General features: G+C 35.0%; 1 long non-coding RNA gene across 1 annotated transcript; it reads right to left on the reverse strand.

Annotated features, from left to right (window-relative positions):
* Positions 1 to 18,875: 18,875 nt before the first annotated feature.
* Positions 18,876 to 19,950, reverse strand: LOC110865746. The gene is made up of 2 exons (XR_002550937.2): positions 19,372 to 19,950; positions 18,876 to 19,246 (listed from the first exon to the last, which is right to left on the reverse strand). It is a non-coding gene; the product is annotated as an uncharacterized LOC110865746 (long non-coding RNA).
* Positions 19,951 to 23,332: the final 3,382 nt, after the last annotated feature.

Here is a 23,332-nt window from a genome sequence, read left to right on the forward strand (position 1 = left end):
TTGATGTTCGTTATTTCCTTTTTATGACAATGTATGGAACTTTGAAATTTTAATAAATGAAACTTAATTATATTGTCACATTTAGTGTTATGATGTCTTTGGACAATTTGTACGTCTCATCCCGATGTTTCCGCCATCGGTTGGGGTGTGACAGATTGGTATCAGAGCCATAACTATAGGGAATTAGGTAGGATTGCCATACTTTTCCCTAGTCTATAGTAGGAGTACTCTGATACCAGATTGGTATCAGAGCCATAACTATAGGGAATTAGGTAGGATTGCCTTACTTTTCCCTAGTCCATAGTAGGAGTACTCTGATACCAGATTTGTAACGCCTCACGTTTTGAAACTTACTTTAATTAGAAGGATTATTTATGTACCTATTTTGGGAGCTTACGTCCGTATCGAATTCGTATTTCGCTTCTGTTTTCGTTATTCGAAACTTTGTTCGTAATAAAATTTAATATTATGTACAAAATTATACCTTGTATAATTATTTATACCTGTACATTTAAATCCGTCTATACATTCGTCACCTAAAATTATTCGATGTACTTACCTCTTGTAAAGAAATGTGCTTAATTTACGCACACAATCGCGAATACATGAATCCATACGCTTCTTTCGTGCAAACGCTTGATTCTACGTCCGCAACACATGACCCATACTTTATTCTTATACCAACTTATTTCTTTTAAATTTAAACATTAACATATGTATATAAAGCTAAATCAATTATTTGATCTCATATAAATGTTACCTATATAAATATTACATATTGCCACTAATCAAATGAGGGGATTGATAAAAAAAAAAGGAAATTGAATAGATCCTTGTTGATGGCCGAAACCAATCAACAACCCATTTTATTACAAAGACCACCTTTTCCTAAGCCATGAGTTGGTGCTTTATTAGGATAATATATTTATTATAAATTGTATTTAAAACTTTGGGACTAAGTGGCAACAACAACAAAATAAAGAATTTCCATGGCTATTAAACAGCTATGCTGATCGCAGCCCATGTGCTGTTATATTTGTCCATTTTTTTTTAATATAAGTAATATTATAATACATTCAATGCTCCACTAATATGTATAAATATATGTCAAAAAAAAAACGAAAAGGTAGACAGGACTACCGGCCGCAAGTATCAAGCAACAACAATTTGTTTTTTTTTTGTTTACTTCCACACCCCAACTAATTATTAAATGCCAATCCATTTAAACCTACCTATAAATACTCTTTAGAACTTTCATCTCCTAAAAAAAAACCCTAGCCCCCAACCCGCTGCCTTCTCCCTACAATTTTGGTCGCCGGATTTCGGTGACGATACCTGCGGTTCCAGCTGTTCGTCTCCGGCCACACCCAAACACCACCACACCTTTCGGAACCCCCTGTACACTTGCCGGAACAAGCCAAGACATCACCGAGTTCCTGCCAAGCTTACGTACCCTCGCCGGAGAAATCCGAAGCCGTCGGAGGAACCGAGCTCGCCGGAAAAAGCATCGAGTGTTCCTGTCATCGTATCGGTATAGCCTTTACCTTAAATCATTTCGTTTTGTTCCCCACATATGAAACACTATCAACATCTTTTCCATGTATACCTTTGTATGCCACTTCCTTATTATTCAACTAAAATGATTGATTTTACTACTTTAATCTTACACCAGAAAGTGTGAGCAAAATAGTTACAAAGGAAAAAGGAATATAATACTCTTTAATATGAAGATGTTGACCAATTCCAATATTAATTTCGTAATGTATAACTCATAAAACAGATATAAGGAAAAGTTTCATTTTTATTTATTTATTATTTGTTAAATTGTATTATTCTTTTGTTATCTACACACGACTTAATCACTTATGATCAAAAATTAATTTTTACTAAAGGTAATAAATCAAATAAAAATTTTAAGCATTGGTAATTAGCATATTTGTAATAAAAAGGTTAACAGTGGGTCCTTGTTTGGACATTTATAATAAAGAGATAAACTATGATACTTAAATAATTAATTTGCAACCCGTAATTATTAGGAGTATTATTTAACTTACAAAAATTAACAAGATCGTTATCATTTAGGATATCCATTTCGTTCTCTTGGATTTCTCAATCTTACTCGTGCGTTATTTCAAGGAAATCGCATACGCAACCAATGTGAGTATACTCGCAACCCCCCTTTTTATGTTTACCACTTTTTGGGGTGTAACATGTTTTACTATTAAACTACACTTAAACTTATTCTTTATGCAATGCACAAAACAATCCTTATACATGAATACTATGCTATGATACTTGATGCTTACGTGGACCATACTTATGTGATATGTTTTAGTCATTAGCTCTCACGAGCCTCCCTTCGACATGTATAGCGCTATAGGAGTAACGCACCGCCCCCCTTAAACTTGGGTCATGTTGAATTAATTAAACTTTCTTGCGTAAACAGAGGTTGGCTAGAAATATTGCATGCCACGTTAGGTTGATCTCGTATAGACTAAGTTGCCATGTGGATTCGTTTAAAACTTTTATACTTATACTTATACTTATGCTTAAACTTGTATACTCGCCTTTGCTTTTGCATTGAATTGTATTTTAAACATGTTACAGGTTGATGATTGATGACACTATGAAAATGGATAGCGAAGATGCCTAGATACTCATTTAGACGCCTTAAGTTTAAATCGTTGTATCAATTTTGTTATGTTATGTTTGAACAATGTTGTCATTGAATTTCCTTGTATGTTTTAACAATTCATTCATGAAATGAAATCGGTTGAATTAAATATTGTCACTAGTAGTGTTATGAAGTCTCTTGCAATCTTCACACTTCGTCTCATCCCGATGTTTCCGCCATTGGTTGGGGTGTGACAAGATTGGTATCAGAGCCATAACTATAGGGAATTAAGAAAAGTAGGAATGCTTTTACCTAGTCTATAGTTTAGGAGCTTTCTCATTTATTTGCTGTTTAAGACAATATTCCTTTCTCTCTTCCTTGCTTCCCTCTATTCTTTTGGACTTCTAATATACAAGCCTTTCCTAAGGCTAACACAATACACACATGGAAGCTGTGAAGACACTCATGTAACACAATCGAAATGATTCATCAAAACAGGGGTGATTCCCATATTTGGTGATGATTTTCATTCAGCTTAAATTTGATTTTTGCACGAAATCTACCCTCAAGTTAGGAGTGACATCCAAACCTTGATGGGAGTTTCCATTTCATATTCTAGTGGACCCTCATCTTTGGATGAGTACCAACCACATCAGGGTACGATGTTATCAAGTTAGAGGTGAAACTCGCATTTTGTTAACTAGTCCCATTCCTTGATTTTCAATCTCGCCCAAAGTTTCGATTTTCCCAATCGATTAAGGACGTGTAGTAACTGGAAGGACAAATATCGTTAGTCGCTCCTCGATGAGAATATTTGTCTATTAGGCCAAAGCACGTCTCCTTAATTCGAAAAGGATTTCGATTCACTTTGGAATAGTCTTATGTTACGTTCCGTGACAATCCATATTTTTATGATAAATCTCTTTTTATGTTATCTCAATTATCATGTGATTTACATTTGAGCGTTATCTTCATTTCAAGTTTGGGAACACGAATCACGTTATTATCGCAATCTAAAACAATTAATAATTACTCCATCGTGAACAAACTAAATTTATCTTGCTTTCATTATACATGATATTCTATGTGTAACATTATGTTATTCTATGTGCAATACTATGTTATTCTATGTGAAACTATTTGACAATTTATGTGAAAAACAATGTGCTATGTGATGCATACATGAAATCAATTTTTCTTAAACAAAAACATTATGATCAAGTCTCATCTTTTCTCTCTTTTAAACCTTTAGATGTCATCTTTTCAAAAGTTTTCATCTTAGATTTCGAGGACGAAATCTTCTAAAGTAGGGGAGACTGTGACACCTCGTATTTTCGATCTTTCCATTTTTGGCAAGTCTACTTGTACTTTCTATTTTTGTAAGTTGTACCTTTGTGGTATTTGGTTTTATTCCCAAATTGTACTCGAGACTTGAAATCATAATGAAAGTGCATTATTTTATTCATATTTGTGTTTGAATACTATGTATCGTCAAAACAATTGAAAACATGTTGAAACTATGTTAAACACGTAAAAACAGTGAAAATACATCTTAATCTCAGCTCTCAAATTCATCATTGCCAAGAGATTACCCTAAACCGTACAAAAACCGGGAATTTATACGTTAATTCGGTAAAAAAAATATCAAAATTGGGTTAAAATAATTTTTATATTATTTTATTAATATTTTAAATAAGTAAACTAATGATTAAAATTAAATAATAAATGTTTTAAACTGAATTTTTAATGATTTTGTTAGTTTTGGTTAGTTAAACTAACTCCGTTAGTGAAAACCCAGTTAAATCAGCTAACTGGGTTAATTTTATCAAAGGGCAGCACTAACTGAGTTAGAAAACTCAGTTAGTGACTAACCCAGTTAGTTAGTCTAACTGTTATAAAAAAAAGGGGTGAAGCGCGCATGTAACCCGGATCGAACTCGTGACCTTAACCTTCGCAAACAACGACTTAACCACTCGGCCGGGCATGCCACATCCGTCATAACTTGGAACCGTATTATATTTAACATAAAATTAAATGTTAAATTCAAATAAAACCGCCCAGAAACCGTTCATCCTCTCCGACTGAATTGATGACCGGAAACTGCCGACTTTCCATTACTCGTAACCGACCTGCAACTTCTCTATATAAACCATACCACCTCAACATCATTTCTTCCCTTTCATTTCCGATTCCTGAAACCGAACCCGAAACCGATTCGTCCACTTTCGCCGGAGAATCCACTTTCGCCGGAGAACCACCGCACCACCACCTTCGCCGCCGGTACTCATCGCCGTCCGCCGCCTCCGGTGACCGTGTCCGGTACGAATTCCCGTTTCGATTTCGTTTTCCCGTTTTCTTTTAATTACAGTTTCGTTTATATTATTATTATTATTATTATTATTATTATTATTATTATTATTATTATTATTATTATTATTATTATCATTATTACCTATTAGTATTATTAATATTATTATTATTATTAATAGATCTTTATTTAATTATTTTATAATCAGATATATTTAGCAATGTTAAACAAATATATTATTACTATATTTATTATGATTAAACAGATTTATTAATATAATTATTATTATTATTATTAAACAGATTTATTAATATATTCTGAAATTTTATAACAGGATTATTATTTTATTAAAAGCAGATTTATTATTTTATATATAATCAGATTTATTTATTTTCAGAATTATTACTAAATTTATTATTTAAAAATCTGAATTATTGTTCTTACTATTTTATTTCAGATTTATTATTTTATTAAATCATAAATTATATTTTAAAATCAGAATTTTTATTAGTAAATCAGAATTATCATTTTTGTATAATAATCAGAATTATTATTTTATATAATAATAGGAAATTATTATCTAAATAATCCAGAATTTTAGTATTTATAATATTATGGTAAAATCAGAAATATTGTTTTAATAATAATATATAAAAATCAGTATTTATTTTTACTCACTTATTTATAAATAAATTGTCATATATTTTATTAAATACAAAATATGAGACATATGATTGTTATTTTAGAAATGTCAATATTATTTTATAAATGCCTTGTTATTTAAATAATCTCTAAATTCCCAATATTTAACAAATCCTCAAAATTAATAGGGTAAATCTCTTGTGTGTGCACATCCTCTTGGGCAATCCCTGATTCTTAATCTTTTCCAAGAAAAACGCAACGCAACCTAAGGTGAGTATACATGACCCATTTTCTATTTTACACTTTTGGGTGTAGTATGCATTTCTATATCAAAACACACTATGTTAAACATTTTTGCACTATCAATCCACATTTCATGTGAATCTATTTGACTCATGTTAATCACGTTATGCTACTGTTAAACATTTATGACTGTGTGTTTATTAACTTTGCAAGCCTCCCCTAACAATGGCAGCGCTGTAGGTTGTAACGCCCCTCCCATAATATTATGGGTATTGTTAGGTTTATTCTATGTTACTTATGTTACCACCCTTCTAGGGTTAGGCTATGTTAATTGCGTTAAACTTTGGTTTGAACACATAGATATCATCGTTACGAGTATAACTGTTAATATGAACTCATGTAGTCACGTGGATTTGAGCGTGTTAATCTATTTCAAACATATTGTACTATATTCAAACTTGTATACTCGCCAACATGTTTTGTTGACTTTATTTTAAATGCATACTGCAGGATGAGGAAGTCAAGATTTGAAGAAATAAATAGGATGGCCTAGAAACCCACCTTTGAAATAAACTATGTTTGATGTTCGTTATTTCCTTTTTATGACAATGTATGGAACTTTGAAATTTTAATAAATGAAACTTAATTATATTGTCATATTTAGTGTTATGATGTCTTTGGACAATTTGTACGTCTCATCCCGATGTTTTCGCTATCGGTTGGGGTGTGACAGCTGGTGGCACGGTAGTGCCACTCACCAGAAATGTTGGTCAGAAGGCTTGATTTGGCATTGGCATGGTAGTGCCGTTGGTGGCACGGTAGTGCCACTCACCAGAAATGTTGGGTAGAAGGCTTGATTTGGCATTGGCACGGTAGTGCCGTTGGTGGCACGGTAGTGCCAAACGTGGCAGTCGTCAGAATTTTGCCCGTTTCATAAAAAATGCATCAGAATTTGTCCGTTTTCATCAGAATTTTCCATTATGCTCTGTTTAAGACCTGGAAATATAAAAGTACCAATTTTGGTACCTAACCGTTGTGGTTTCGGTCAAAAACGCTTAAAACGGAAGTGTTTTGGGGTATAAAAACATGTATAATTTAACGTATATCAAACATCCCCACACTTGAACTTTGCTTGTCCTCAAGCAAACTAAAAATAAAACACGGAATCAAAACTGAGTATTTACAAGGTTATTAATTTGTTTGGTGGTCAAATTGGTTTTCAAAAAGTCATCATCAAAGATTTTAAAACAAACAAGCTTTGTTAGACGTATGAAAGGATAATTATAAAGCAATGATTTAACTTTCGAAAGACTTAGCATGCAAATCTTTATATTTCTTACAATGTTCACACACACTCGGTTAAATTTCTGAATCATACATATAATGTGCATGTTAAACACTCGATGCCTAGTCAATGAATCATGCAATATTATAAGCTTGTCAAAAGATCTAATCTCCACCAATTAATACGTGAAAAACATAAATCAAGAGGTCTTTGATTGGTTGTAATGTTAGGCTAAGGTTAAGGGTAAGGAATGGATATTTGAAAGTAGCTAAATGATTAAAACTCGGCGGTTATTTGTAACTAGCGTAAATGAATCAACAAGTATACATAAATAACGCTTCAAGATGATTTTACCCTTTTCGAGCTAAACAACATATTTGAACTATTCAGTGCTTTAAAATTGCTCTAGTTTGATCGTCTTTTGATCTGTTTTTCGATCGCTATTTTCTTTTTTTTTCTTTTTTTATTATATTTGTTTTTCTCTTTTTTATTTTATTTTATTATTATTATTTTTTCAACATCAAGGAAATAATTACAAACAGACTAATGGAAAACACGGAAAATAGGCTCAACATGGCGGACTAATGGATAATGTTGGGTGCGGGATATAAACAAAGAAAAAGGCTAACACAAAAGGGGTATCCTAAGTGCCTCCGTCATTTTCATGCAATTTCACATATTCATGATCTTGAAAAGTATATGATGTGTGCGAGGTGTTATATATTTTTAATATATATTTAAGCCCTTTTTACACCTTTAGCTAAGTTTTAAATTTATAAAACACGATATTCACTAACACTAAACACACATATGGGCAAGTGCACCCATCGTGGACGTAGTGTAGTGTTGGTAAGATACCGAGGTCGTCCAAGGACACAAGAGCTTTTAGTACCGGTTTATCCTCAACGTCTAATCAAATCAAAAAGTTAGAAAAGATTTTTAAACTAAGAAAATAAAAACTAACTAAATGCTGAAAAATAAAAATAAAATAAAAACAGATAGACAAGATGAATCACTTGGATCCGACTCGTGTATTAGTATAACCTTTGATTATTTTCGCACTTCTGCACTTGTTTAAGAGATTATCTTAATTATTGTAGTAGGCCTCTCTTTTGAAGGCGACGTTACCCTCAACCCAGTAGTTTGAGTCAGCAAGGATACAATCCTAAAGGGTTGGATTATTGGAAGATAATGAATTAAGTTATTAATGCATATTGTGGTAGGCCCCGCTTTTTCCGGTGACGTTACCCTCGGCTAAGTAGTTTGAGTCAGCAGGGATACAGTCCTAAATAGCCGGGTTATAGTATTAATAGTAGTTAACTTATGAGGGGGTCAAAGAGTTTGGATCCCCGCCATCCAATACCTATAGGTATTGAAGGAGATCCTACTAAATTTGACCCAGGTCCCTTGCAGGACCTCTAAACGCTGAACAAGGGCAAGACCCTTACCAAACTGTTCCCTTAACCCCCGACCAGGTAGTCAACATACCTCCATATAGACCGTGGAGATATGAATGGTGAAAATATTTTATTTTATATAGACAGTAAAATAATGCCAAGACACCACGGACAAACGATAAGGAAAGATCACCTTCAACATAAGCAACTAGTTATTAAAGTCATTAATACAAAACCAAATAAAAAGTGCAAAAGATTAAAAATAAAAAGTATTATACTAAACACTTGTCTTCACCAAGTGATGTAAGAGACTTAGGCAAACATGGCCTTTGATTGTCAAGAACTCTTACGATCAATCTTGGATCCCGAGACGACTCACACACTCTATGATGGACAATGGATGATGGTGGTGGATGATGGTGTTATGGTGGTGGTGGGTGGTGGATGATGTGTGAGAGAGGTGGTGTGCCAAGGGATGAGTTGAAATGAAACCAAGCACTCCTATTTATAGGCTGAACAGAAGGCTGGGCACGGCCCCGTGTCCGCTGGACACGCCCCCGTGCCCATCTGACACTCTCTCTCTTCATTAATTGTAATTCGCAATTACAATTAATGCGCCTGCTGTACTTTCACCACGCCCCCGTGCTCACTGGACACGGCCCCGTGGTGGGCAATAGAAGCTTCTATAGGTTTGTCTTTTCTGCTGCTTCTTGGGCACGACCCCGTGCTGGCTGAGCACGGGGCGTGTTCAGTCTTCTGTTTTCTCTTCTCTGCTTGGGAGGATGCCGTTGAGGGTTCGGGTAATCCACTTTTGTCCCTTTTCTTGTATTTATGTTAGAATCAGCTGTCTTTTTGCTTCTTTTGTGAATTTGAGCTCATTTCATCCTGAAAATAAAAAAGGAAGACAAAAACACTTTTTTTCCAACATTAGTACTCAAAAAGGGTTAGTTTTATGCCTTATTTGATGTAATTTATATGTTGCATTTTACACACATCAGTATACAAATGACAAGTTCTAAATTACATGAAACATCCGGCTCACTCATTTTCCGCAAAAACAAAGAAGCATTGAAGAAAGCAGTAAAGGCTCAAAAATATGCTCAACGGAAGAAATGGGTATAAATATAAAGGTAAACATGCTAGTCTTTCTTTTGTTTCGTCACGCTTTTAGTTATCTTTTTCAAAAATCGATTTGGCTTGACGGTTTTGATCAAATCTGATGCTTTCTAAAGAACACAACTGACCGTTTTTGTATCTTTTTAAAGGTTTTTTCTTTTTTTTTAATAAATATATACAAAAACGAGGACACTCAAGGACAAACAAAGTTAACCATAACCCCTCCCCACACTTGAACTTCACATTGTCCCCAATGTGAAACACGTACTAGTTAAGCGATTATAAAGAGCTAAACTAATAATGTGAAAAAGGATAGAGGTACTTGATGTGCGTGTAGTGTAATATATTTTTGATGTATATTTTAAGCCCTTTTTACACTTTTAGCCAAGTTTTAAATTTATAAAACACGATATTTACTAACACTAAACACACATATGGGCAAGTGCACCCATCGTGGACGTAGTATAGTGTTGGTAAGATACCGAGGTCGTCCAAGGACACAAGAGCTTTTAGTACCGGTTTATCCTCAACGTCTAATCAAATCAAAATGTTAGAAAAGGTTTTTAAACTAAGAAAATAAAAACTAACTAAATGCTGAAAAATAAAAATAAAATAAAAACAGATAGACAAGATGAATCACTTGGATCCGACTCGTGTATTAGTATAACCTTTGATTATTTTCGCAATTTTACACTTGTTTAAGAGATTATATTAGTTATTGTAGTAGGCCCCTCTTTTGAAGGCCACGTTACCCTCAACCCAGTAGTTTGAGTCAGCAAGGATACAATCCTAAAGGGTTGGATTATTGGAAGATAATGAATTAAGTTATTAATGCAAATTATGGTAAGCCCCGCTTTTGGCGGTGACGTTACCCTCGACTAAGTAGTGTCAGTCAGCAGGGATACAGTCCTAAATAGCCGGGTCATAGTATTAATAGTAGTTAACTTATGAGGGGGTCAAAGAGTTTGGATCCCCGCCATCCAATACCTATGGGCATTGAAGGAGATCCTACTAAATTTAACCCAGGTCCCTTGCAGGACCTCTAAACGCAGAACAAGGGCAAGACCCTTACCAAACCGTTCCCTTAACCCCCGACCAGGTAGCCAACATACCTCCATATAGACCGTGGAGATATGAATGGTGAAAATCTTTTATTTTATATAGACAGTAAAATAATGCCAAGACACCACGGACAAACGATAAGGAAAGATCACCTTCAACATAAGCAACTAGTTATTAAAGTCATTAATACAAAACCAAATAAAAAGTGCAAAAGATTAAAAAAAAGTATTATACTAAACACTTGTCTTCACCAAGTGATGTAAGAGACTTAGGCAAACATGGCCTTGATTGTCAAGAACTCTTACGATCAATCTTGGATCCCGAGACGACTCACACACTCTATGATGGACAATGGATGGTGGTGGTGGATGATGGTGTTATGGTGGTGGTGGGTGGTGGATGATGAGTGAGAGAGGTGGTGTGCCAAGGGATGAGTTGCAATGAAACCAAGCACTCCTATTTATAGGCTGAACAGAAGGCTGGACACGGCCCCGTGTCCGCTGGACACGCCCCCGTGCCTGTCTGACACTCTCTCTCTTCATTAATTGTAATTCGCAATTACAATTAATGCGCCTGCTGTACTTTCGCCACGCCCCCGTGTCCGCTGGACACGGCCCCGTGGTGGGCAATAGAAGCTTCTATAGGTTTGTCTTTTCTGCTGCTTCTTGGGCACGGCCCCGTGCTGGCTGAGCACGGGGCGTGTTCAGTCTTCTGTCTTCTCTATTTTGCTTGGGAGGATGCCGTTGAGGGGTCGGGTAATCCACTTGTGTTCCTTTTCTTGTATTTATGTTAGATTTAGCTGTCTTTTTGCTTCTTTTGTGAATTTGAGCTCATTTAATCCTGAAAATACAAAAGGAAGACAAAAGCACTCTTTTTCCAACATTAGTACTTAAAAAGGGTTAGTTTTATGCCTTATTTGATGTATTTTATATGTTGCATTTTACACACATCAGTACTCCCTCAGAGTTGAAGTAGATTCGTATGAATAGACCTGGTGAATTGAAGCCTTCCTAACTCTGTGTGCATTTCTTACAAACCTGCCAAGTACGTCACTACTAAAATAGCAAACACTACTATTGATTAAACCGTTAGATGAGTAAAACCAAATCCATTATTAAACAAAAATAAACACACACTAAAAAAAGTAAGAAGTCATACCTTGATTGAAGATTTGAGTTAAATCCTTGCAAAAATTGGTTGTTTTTAGGAGTGGGAGAGCCAAGAACGGGTGTGTGGCCAGGGTTAGTAATTTTGAAGGGATTTTTTTTTTTGAAAAGTCATTTTTATACCCTGAAAAATTACTGTTGCTAAAAAGTCATACAGGAACGTGCGCATCAACCTGTGTACAGTGGTTCGCAACGTTGTCGTTGTGCACGGTAGTGAAATCGGTTCACACGGTATTGCGTGTCCGACGACCACCTTATGCACATTGTTCTTGGTCAGATGTGATTATGAAGTGCACAGTCGTGCGGATCAGGTGCATGGCCGTGTGTTATCTACACATTCTGTAGACAGAAGCAACAGAATGTTCTTCAACTCCTTTTTCTCAATAGATTTCACCCTTTTTGCAAGGTTTTTACATGTTTTAACTTTAAACTATCTTCAAAACTTCCTAAGACATGAATCATTCTTGTTCAAACCTACTAAAAACAGGAAAAGTTAACGAACAAGGAAATAAATGCAAGAAATTAAATATTTACAACAATACCCTTAGCGTGTGAAAACACGCTCGCTAAATTTGTCAGCGAGTCGATAGCTAGACTCCTTCTCCCCCACACTTGTTAAACGTGCTGGGAATTGACACGCCCTTTCGGATTTGGCTCTGTATTACCTGGAAGACCTCCCTGGGGTCTCTCAAACAACATTTTAGCCAACTGTCCAACCTGATTCTCAATGGTCTGTATAGAAGCTTTCTGACTCCGCATCTCCCCTTCGTGGGCCATGAAGCGTTCCACGTGTTGTTGGTAGCGGTTCTCAGCTATCTGATTAGCACAATTGAAGTTTCCTAACAGTTGTGCCATCATCTCCTCTAGTTTAGAGTTACTTTGAGAGGCGTGCGGCTGGGAATTGTTCCCGGAGCTTTGATGATGGTATTGTGGGTGGAAGGACTGACTTTGAGATTGGTAAGGCTGGGCCTGGGGCTGCTGTGGCACGGGAGCATGCTGAGCGTATCCGAGTGGGTTTTGGTTCCCAGAACCAGATTTCCACCCAAAGTTTGGATGATTCTTCCACCCCGGATTGTACGTGTTGCTGTAGGGGTTATTTTGGGGCCTTATTTGATTGCCCAGATAGTCCACCTCCTCGTGGCCGGTAAACATACCACCCTGCTCACAAGTACCTGGCTCGTGTGACACTCCACACTGCTCACATGATGATTGTACCTTCGAAACGTTCTGAGCTTGATCAAACCTTGCTGCCAAAGCTCCAATCTGTACTGCAAGAGCCGTATATGTATCCACTTGATGAACTCCAGGAATAGATGATGGATGATGCTTTGTTTTGCACTCCACTGTGACGCGAACTCGACTTCAAGGTAGCTTTCTCTATAATTGCGTAGGCTTCCGTTGGTGTTTTAGTTCCAAGATCGCCTCCTGCATATACGTCTATGCGTTCTTGTGAGTCGTAGCTGAGTCTTTGGTAGAAGTTCAACACAAGTTGTCTTTTCGACAACCCATGATATGGAGCATCGATCAGAAGATCTTTGAACCTCTCCCAAGCAGCGTGTAGAGATTCTCCTTCGTCCTGTTTGAATGTCATTATACGGTTCTTAAGCTTAGCTGTCTTTTCCAGCGGGAAATATTTTTGCATAAAAAGATCTACCATCTCGTTCCAAGTCGTGATGGACCCTGCTGGAAGTGACAAAAGCCAAGATCGGGCTTTGTCTCGCAAAGAGAATGGAAAGAGCCGCAAACGGATTGCGTCTTCAGAAACGTCTCTAATTTTAAAAGTCAAGCACACTTCGAGAAATGAAGCGATGTGCCGACCTGGATCTTCGTGATCCTTCCCATCGAACTGCACAGAATTTTGTAACATGTTAATTATACTAGATTTAATTTCAAAACTCAGTGCTGCTATCGTAGGTCGGGCAATGCTCGGTAGCAAGCCCTCTCCTCCTGGACGACCGGTCTCATTCAGAGGCTGGTCGTCTTCCGCCATGATGCTTCCTTTGTCGTCCTCTGAACTCTCGCTGTCAGAAAGTATCACTGGTTCGTCGATTGCGGCTGCAATCCTTTGTGCCACGACAAGTGATCTTTCGCAAAGCCGCCTACTTCTTCTTAAGTTATTTTCTGATTCGTTGGCTAGCTCAGCATTAGCGGGTGCAGGGGTTGTGGACATTAACCTGCAAATAAAAAGGAATGCATTATACGGAAAAAAATAACATAATAATAATATAAGTAATATAAATATAAATAATAATACTATTATATTATACAAATATATACAATTTATTATACCAAACTATATAACATTTTTTTTGTTCAGAAAATCTGATGAGATCTGATAAAAATCTGATGAAATCTGGTTATCTCTTTGAAAAATCTGAAATTTTTATATTTTACCAGAAATTCTGAGAACTTCATCAGAAGTCTGATAAATTTATCAGAAATCTGATGATTATATCAGAAAGTCTTTTTTTTAATTTTTTTTATATATCAGATAAGATCTGATAAAAATCTGATGAAAAATATTCTTTCCATCAGAATTTCTGATAAATCCATCTGAATTTACCAGAAAATCCGGTAAATTCATCATAAGAGAAAATTTTTGTCTCAGAAAATCAAATGGGTTTATCAGAGTCCATCATAAAATCTGATAAATTCATCAGAATTTACCAGAAAATCTGATGATTTTATCAGACAGTTTTATTTTTGTGGAGTAAATAAATAAACAACTGAGTACAAATAAATGAATGAAAAAGCAGTTAACTAAATAAACAAATGAACAAGAATGAATAAATGAATAAATGTAACAGAAATAAATAAATAAATGAAATAAATGAATGAAACAAATAAATAAATATATAAATAAATAAATATATAAGCGGTTCGATTCCGAACACGGACATAAATATAAATATAAACAGGAATGAAATAACTGAATTGAAATAAATAAATAAATAAAATACTGAAATAACTGTACTCGAATGAAATAAATAAATAAATAAATAAATGAAGTACATAAATAAAATGACTAAATTAAAATAACTGAAATGAAAGAATAAAAGAAAAATAAATAAATAAATAACTGAACGTTAATAAATAAAGTACTAATTTAGAAATACTGAACTGAAATAAATAAATGAATGAAGTACAGAAATGAAATTACTGAAATTAAAATACTGAATTAAATAAATAAATAAATGAAAAAAATGTTAGTTGAACAATAAATAAATAGTTACTAGGTTAGTGAGTTAGTAAAGTTAGTTGGTTAGTGGTTAGTAAAACAGAAAAGAAAAGTTAGTCAAAAGTAAGTCCTAGTGAGCGTGCCAGGCTAGGTATTTACAAGTCAGTAAATTAAAGAAAACAAAAGTTAGTTAATCAGTAAGTATGAAAATAAATAAATACAAAAATTTACAGATATTAACAGTTATTGACAGTTTGTACACCGGTAGAATAATGACTCGGATTTTTCCATTAATTTTGCCGTGTTCCCCGGCAACGGCGCCAAAAACTTGACGTAGGCGGTTATATACATCTATTTACAGTATGTTCACGCGCCCGACGAAATGTGTTTTATATTTATAAAAATGGTTTATACCTTAACATTAAAACACACACAACAAAGGACAAGTGTATCCCGTTATATATGCAGCAAAGTATTGGTAAGAGCCAGATATCGATCCATGGAGCACGGGCGTTATAATGCACTAAATCTTTGTCATTAGATTACCAGATAAAAGGATAAGTGAATGGTTGTTTAACTAAGTTATCTAAATTACATCTAAAACATAAATATACTACTATCTTGTTTCACAAACAACCTAAACATGTTATCTATCAGATATGTCACAAAAGCACTTAATCAATTTTCCAATTTCGAGACAGCTAGTTACCGGGTCTGGATTTCTAGCATTATGATTCTTCGGAAAGTTAACGCCATGGTCACATGTTAACCACCTAAAATCATTCATTAGCGAGCTATTAATATTTATTCATGCGAACCTTTAAAGATAGGTTATTTACCGGGTCTGGATTCCTAACCTCACTTATCAAAGAAAGCAATACCGATGGTCACAATACAGCCACGAGGATAAGCAATTATGTAGATCATATAACAAACAGTTTCACCTTTACATGTCTTAAACACAAATCTACCATGTCAGCAATTTCAGACCAAAACTACTAAAGAAGGATCATAAACCGCATCTAAGAACATGCAATCAACACCATATAATTCATTAGAACCCTTACATGCAAGAAAGTATTCCTAATTACAATAAGATATATCTTGTATAAAACCAATACCCTGGTCTGGTTTCATGGTGTAAACAAAGTCTACAAATAAGTGATTAATCAAGAAATAGTTACCATCCCACTAACCACAGATTCATTATCCAAGATAATCAAACATAATCAGGAACTCAACATCAATGAAATGTTCATTATATAATCATGAAGATTCAACAAGAAAAAGTACTAAGTTTCATATAAACAAGATTTCAACATAAAGATTTATTCAAGAAACAAGTTTATTACTACTATTACATAACACTGCTTTAAACATAAACTAACATCAACTCAATACTTGCAAAATGATCAGAATACATGTTTAAGAACAAGGAATCGAACCATAAACAAGCAAGGAATTGATGGGTTGGATCGGTTATGCTTCTACTCGATCTTGAGGCTTCAAATGGGTCTGATCAGGACTGTTTCGTAACCCAGAAATCGCCAAGAAACATGGAGAAAAACCCAACATTTTGATCAGTAGCGAATGCTGCTATTTATAGGCAATTTTCAGTTTGTCACGGCCGTGCGGATCTGGCACGACTGTGCGGTCAGGTCTTGCCGGGTGTCGTCAGTTTCAGCGATCCCGAGTCAGCCAAGTGGACTAGTGGACAAGTTGCCTGAGTCATCAGATCGGCACGGTAGTGCCACTGGTGGGACGGTAGTGCCACTCACCAGAAATGTTGGTCAGATGGCTTGATTTGGCATTGGCACGGTAGTGCCGTTGGTGGCACGGTAGTGCCACTCACCAGAAATGTTGGTTTGAAGGCTTGATTTTGCATTGGCACGGTAGTGCCGTTGGTGGCACGGTAGTGCGGTCCGAGAAACAGTCGGCACTCCTAGTCGCACTGGCAGTGCTTCCGAGATCTGAGCAATGGCACGGTAGTGCCGTTGGTGGCACGGTAGTGCCAAACGTGGCAGTCATCAGAATTTTGCCCGTTTCATCAAAAATGCATCAGAATTTGTCCGTTTTCATCAGAATTTTCCATTATGCTCTGTTTAAGACCTGAAAATATAAAAGTACCGATTATGGTACCTAACCGTTGTGGTTTCGGTCAAAAACGCTTAAAACGGAAGTGTTTTGGGGTATAAAAACATGTATAATTTAACGTATATCATTCACCCTGACATTAACATCAAGCCTGCATAATCCTATGCTTTGAATTTGTATGAAACATGGTATGTAATTTGTAAAGACGTATCTAAAACTGAGTTCTGTAAATGTAAGGAATACGAGATCGCTAATGGTTCGCGAGGCCACTAATACATGTAACGACATAGGAAGCCACCAAACCTAGGCATTTTTGTCGAGTTCGACTGAGACACAAAAGCACTCATTGGTAGAAGTAGGCCAAGAGTGGGGTTGCCTGAAACCCATTAGATCTAACCCTTCTGTTCCGCGGTCTAAATGTATACGTTGACTAATGGTGCTTATGGTACCCTATTCGTCACGTGATCTATGTATCATTCCTTAGTTTGATGTACCTCTTTGTACTTGTATTTTTACAAATTTTAGAAACTAGAATACATGTGTATGCACATTTCGAAAAATACTATTGCTTGAAAAACCGGTATAGAACATAAGGTTTTCGTAAACCATTTATGTCAGTTGAAACTTGTTTGTAAAATGGTTTAGAAATATGTAATTCATGTTTATTGAAAACCTTGTATGTTTTGCGTAATATGCATGTCTTTCCACCCGGAAAACATTTAGAAAAATGTAAAACAGTAAAAAGTGGGGGGTTATGAACTCACCTGAATTTCCATATGCAAAGCTATCTAAATACGATTTCTTGATATCGTTTCCAAGACGTGACTCGCTAGCGTGCATTCTATAATATCCCTAACACGGAATACCTTATAAGTTTCTAAATAAATGCGGTAACTAAACTACATGTCGCCGAGCTCTACCGAATCGTTAACCAAACGATTCGTTGATACATTGTTAACTTAATAAAAATGATTAAGTTATACTTGTTAAGTTTTGTCTATTGTCGGTATCAATTGATAAGTCTTGGAAAGAGTTAGTTCTCGAGGGATTTAAAATAATATAAATATTTATATAGAAATACATAAATATATTGTTAAAAGCGTGTTAGTCATCTCGAGATGTCGTACGTGTATGTATCGAGTAATCGTATGAAAATAATATATAACAAACTCGTATTATCTATTGTGTCTCGTATGATAAGTATCAAAATATACGTATATGTCGTTTAGGCGTTTGAAATAAATATAAAAACCTCTACTTATTTAATAGAGTTTTCGTGTTGAGGTCGTTTAAAATACATATGACAGTTATATTTATTTTATAAAAGAATACGAGTTGTTTGGCGTTTGAAATAAATATATAAAATATATTTATTTTATAAAAGAATTCGCGTTGTATGGTATTTGAAATAAATATGTAAACTATATTTATTTTATAAAACGAATACAAGTCGTTTGATGTTTGAAATAAATATATAAACTATATTTATTTTTATAAAAGAATAAGAGTCGTTTGATGTTTGAAATAATATATATAAACTATATTTATTTTTAATAAAAGAATCGTCGTTTTCGTATGTGATAAAGCGTCGTCGAAAGTAATTATGTGTTTGTATTTGTTTTTATAAAGATTATTTCAATCCGATGATTCTGTTTTATAATAAAACACGTTATGTTTACAGATTTTCTTGAAAAACGGGCAGAGTTTTCTCTGTTTTTGGACGCCCCCGACAACACAAGTTGTCGTTATTTTATCAAAATTCAATCAAGATTCAATTAAACTATATGTAATATTGTCAAATATATATCAAATGTAAACTATAATCAGTCGGTTCGAGCTCGTTATCACGTGACATAAACTATAAAACTAATGAAATAATTGCGCCGTATGTCTTTACCAAATCATCATGTCGAAACGCCGAGTGTGTTGACCGAGTTGACCGGCTGAGTTGACTGAGTCAACTCGCTGTGTTGACTAGGCTTGACCGAGTTGACCGGGTCAAGCCGAAATGTACCGAGTCGAACCGAGTTGGACTGAGTCGAGCCGAAATGTACTGAGTCGAACTGAGTTAGACTGAGTCGAGACCCGTACCCATAACGAAGCTGCTGATTTGACTGGGTCTAACCGAACCCGAACCGAGACTGCATCAAATAGAAACTGGTGTCAAACAAACCTGACCCGAACCAAAAAAATAAAAAAACCGAACCCTGTGAACCCAAAATTCGAACTTAATCACCAAGCTTGAAGCCTAAATCGACTCACATACCTGTTGGACCCGAGATCAAGCAGAAAAGGCAGCAAAACAACCACCACAGCCACCGGCACCGCCGGCTGCCGCCGCGTGTGGTGGTCGCCACCTCCATTCTTGCTCCGGTCACTCTCTCTCTCCCGTCTCAGTCTCTTTTCCTCGTTCTGTCTCCAACATAACAACAACCAAGTGTGTGTCGAACCCAAACCACCGTCGCCGCCGTCAGATGTTCATCAGGGGCTGTGAGGTGAGGTGAGGGTTGTGTGTTGTCGAATCACCGGTCGGAAGACTCGTCGGAGCGCTGGTTCCGGCTCCGGTTGTCGGTTCCAGCAGATCGAGAGAAAGGAAGGGGTGTGAGAGTGATGATGTTTGACTGTGTTGTGAGGTCTGACCCTTGGAGTTGTTCTCTGAAGTTTGTTTGTGTGATTTTGGGTTAGGAATGATAAAGAATGGAGGAGAAGATGGGAATGTCTGGTTTTGAGTTTTAGAGAGAGAGAATAGAGAGAGAGTTGTGGTGTTTGAGAATATAAGTTCTCTGTGTTTTTAGTTTAGAGAGAGTGGGGAGGTGAGAATGGTCTTATAGATTGTAGATATTTCATTTTTTTGAGACAAGATCTCTTGTAGAGACAAGAGATCTTGTAAAGATCTTGGTAAGATTTTCAAGCAAAATATACAGATTAGTTCTTGATAAGATTTTCAAGCAGACCAAAAGATCTTGATAAGAGAGAGTGGCCCGCAATTCCTACGAGACCCGTTTTCGCAACCCGAACACTTTGTAATGTTGTAAAACATAATTTTTGATTTAGAAATATATAAAATAGTGCCGGTATTCAATGTTGGACGCCCTCGTTAGTCGGTTGCGGTATATCGCGTAAAACACGTCGTTCACCGTTTTACTTCGTTTTACGATCCGGTTTCGACCACGGTTATTAAAATTTAATTGCGAATCTAAAATATATCGTAAAAATTTAATATTAGTCGGCGTTGTCAGTATTTTGTACGGTATCAGTTCGTTGTCGTGTAATATTCACCAGATTTCCCGTAAATCACCACACACGCACTGTATAGTCGAATAAACGTTCCTGGGCACTCCAAGGGCCTAAATGAGTTAATCTACGTCTTAATCACTATTCATTATCGCGTTAATCACCTGTAAATTACGTAATTAAGGGCATAAACTACCGGTTGTCACACCATTGGTATAGGTCTCTTCTTATCATCCAAACCTTCTTCAGGAACAAAGATGACAGTATGAATATGGGTGTCATCAGTCCCACTTTTTACAATTTTGTCCATCTCATGCAGCAAAATCTTTTTACACTCGCGTAAAAAATCATTAAATGAAGCTTCATGCAGAACATTACTGAGGATCAAAGAAAAGATGTTTGTTGTCGTTGTATTTTTTGGCGTTTGACATTGAGTTGTAAATTTTTTTACCAACCACTGTGTGTTTTTTTTGTGTGATAAACGGAAGGTGATGAAGCATTTCTATTTATAGAATTTTTTTGGCGCGTAGATTAGGCGGGATGTTATTTTTATAACAAAAAATGTAAATAACATTTATCCGGATGTAAACTTTGGCGTTATATATAATGGCGTTTCATATTTTATGGCGTTTTTGTAGCCAGAGAGCTTAAATAAAAACACAGAAAAAAGTACGCAGTAATAAAATTGGCGTTTTGTATTTATTTAGCGTTTTATTTTCAATGTCGTTTTATGCGAGAAATGGTTTTTTTACTTTTTTACCCTTAATGACGCGCGTCCACGTACTAAAATTGGTGTTATTTACTAAAATGCCACCGCGCCAATCTAGTCCATAGATTGTTTTGATCGGACGATACATAAGCGTTCTCTCCGTTCTCACACTTTTCAGCGTTTTCTTTAAATCCTGACCCTATATATATATATAGGATTAGGTTCAAACGTGAATAAAATCCCAAGAGTGAACTGCGTGAACTGATCTGGTCCCTTGATTTTTATGATCTTGAGATTAAAGTGAGTGGCGTGATGGTAATTATTTGGTTAATTTTTTTCATTTAATTAAATACAAAAAAGGGTATATGTGTAATTTCAATCTTAAATTGATTGCATAAATCTCTCACAAATCAAGTAATCAATTATCCTCTTAAATTGATTGCATAAATCTCTCACAAATCAAATCAAGGATTAGGAAAGATGTAACTTAATTCAATTATTAAAATACTTATTTGTTTAAATGCGATGTACACATGTGTATTCTGATTTTGCCCTCTTTTTAATGCGATGTACACATGTGTATATCGTCTGTTTTTGTGATATCTCAGAATTTTTTTTTTTTTGTATTGAATGTTGATGTACACCTGTGAATTACTGTACACATATGTACGATGCTGTGTACACATGTGTACTGTTCTATTTATATCCAAGTACACATGTGTATACCGTTGAAATATGAAGGTTACGTGGATCTTATAAAACAAAATTTGAATTCTGGTGATGAAATCTGAAATAAAAATTAAAATTGAAATATGGTGATTTGTTGTTTGTTTTGATAATTATCTTATTAATAAATAAACATAATGTGGATAATGAATTTAAATTAGGAAAGGTGTAACTTAATTCAATTATTAAAATAATAATTTAAATCTATTTTTTTATATAATTACAATCCTACCCTTAACAACTAAAAGGAAATCAAGGGTCCATATCTGTTCACGCATATCACTCTTGGGAGGTTGTTCACGCTGGAACCCTACCATATATATATATATATATATATAGAGAGAGAGAGAGAGAGAGAGAGAGAGAAAGTATAATGTACTTCAAGGCTTAACCTACATTAACAAACATGACAAAAAATATAACGTGCGTTATTATCATAGAACGTGCGTGATTATAGTCCCATGCGTGATTATGTGGTCCCATGCGTGATTATACCCCTGATCCAACGGTTATCATTGTCTCCTACATGATGTAGGATAAGGCTTTTTGTATGTTAACCTTACTCTATATATATATATATATATATATATATATATATATATATATATATATATATAGGTAGAGGATCCTGTAAAAAAGGCCTAAAGTGTGAGAAGGGTAAGAAAGAATCTCAACCATTAGATCTTTTAATCTAATGATTGAGATCAATAGGGACCAAATTATAAAATATTTTCATTAATTTGGACTGATGTGAAATATCTAGGGGCAATATAGTCTTTTAAACCCACAAAAAATTAGGTAATGCACATGTAACTTCCTCCCGTCTTTTTTAAACGTCAATAACTTTTTGTACGTAACATTAAAAAAAAAGAATTACACCATAATAACGAGCGTTTTTTTATCTTTAATATGAGTACCATATTGCTATACTTGTATAGAGAAAAAAATATGTTTCAATCAGATGTTTAGTCAATGAATGGTGTTATATACTTGCTGAATGGTTTATATACTTACTGAATGGTGTTATATACTTGCAGAATGGTGTTATATACTTGCTGAATGGTGTTATATACTTACTGAATAGTGTTATATACTTGCTGAATGCTGAATGGTGTTATATACTTGCTGAATGCTGAATGGTGTTACATACTTGCTAAATGGTGTTATATACTTACTGAATGGTGTTATATACTTCCTATAATTAAGGTGGCGGTTATGGGTAGTTTTTAATTAATTGAATTAATGATAAAATTACTTGTTTACCTTTTCAATTAATTTAGATCTAATGGCTGAGATTCTTTTTTACCTTTCTCACACTTTTGGTCTTTTTTACAATAACCTTACCCTCTATATATATATATATATATATATATATATATATATATATATATATATATATATATATATATATATATATATATATATATATATTGTCTTCATGTATCTTTAATTGTTGTACGAGAGGTTGTGAAAAGTAAATTACTTCATAGGACTTACATGTATTATTGAGAAAATATGACCAAGTATTTATTTTAAATTTTGTAATGTTTACGTGTTA

Source organism: Helianthus annuus, chromosome 6, assembly GCF_002127325.2.
Source record: "Helianthus annuus cultivar XRQ/B chromosome 6, HanXRQr2.0-SUNRISE, whole genome shotgun sequence".
NCBI classification, from domain to species: Eukaryota; Viridiplantae; Streptophyta; class Magnoliopsida; order Asterales; family Asteraceae; genus Helianthus; species Helianthus annuus.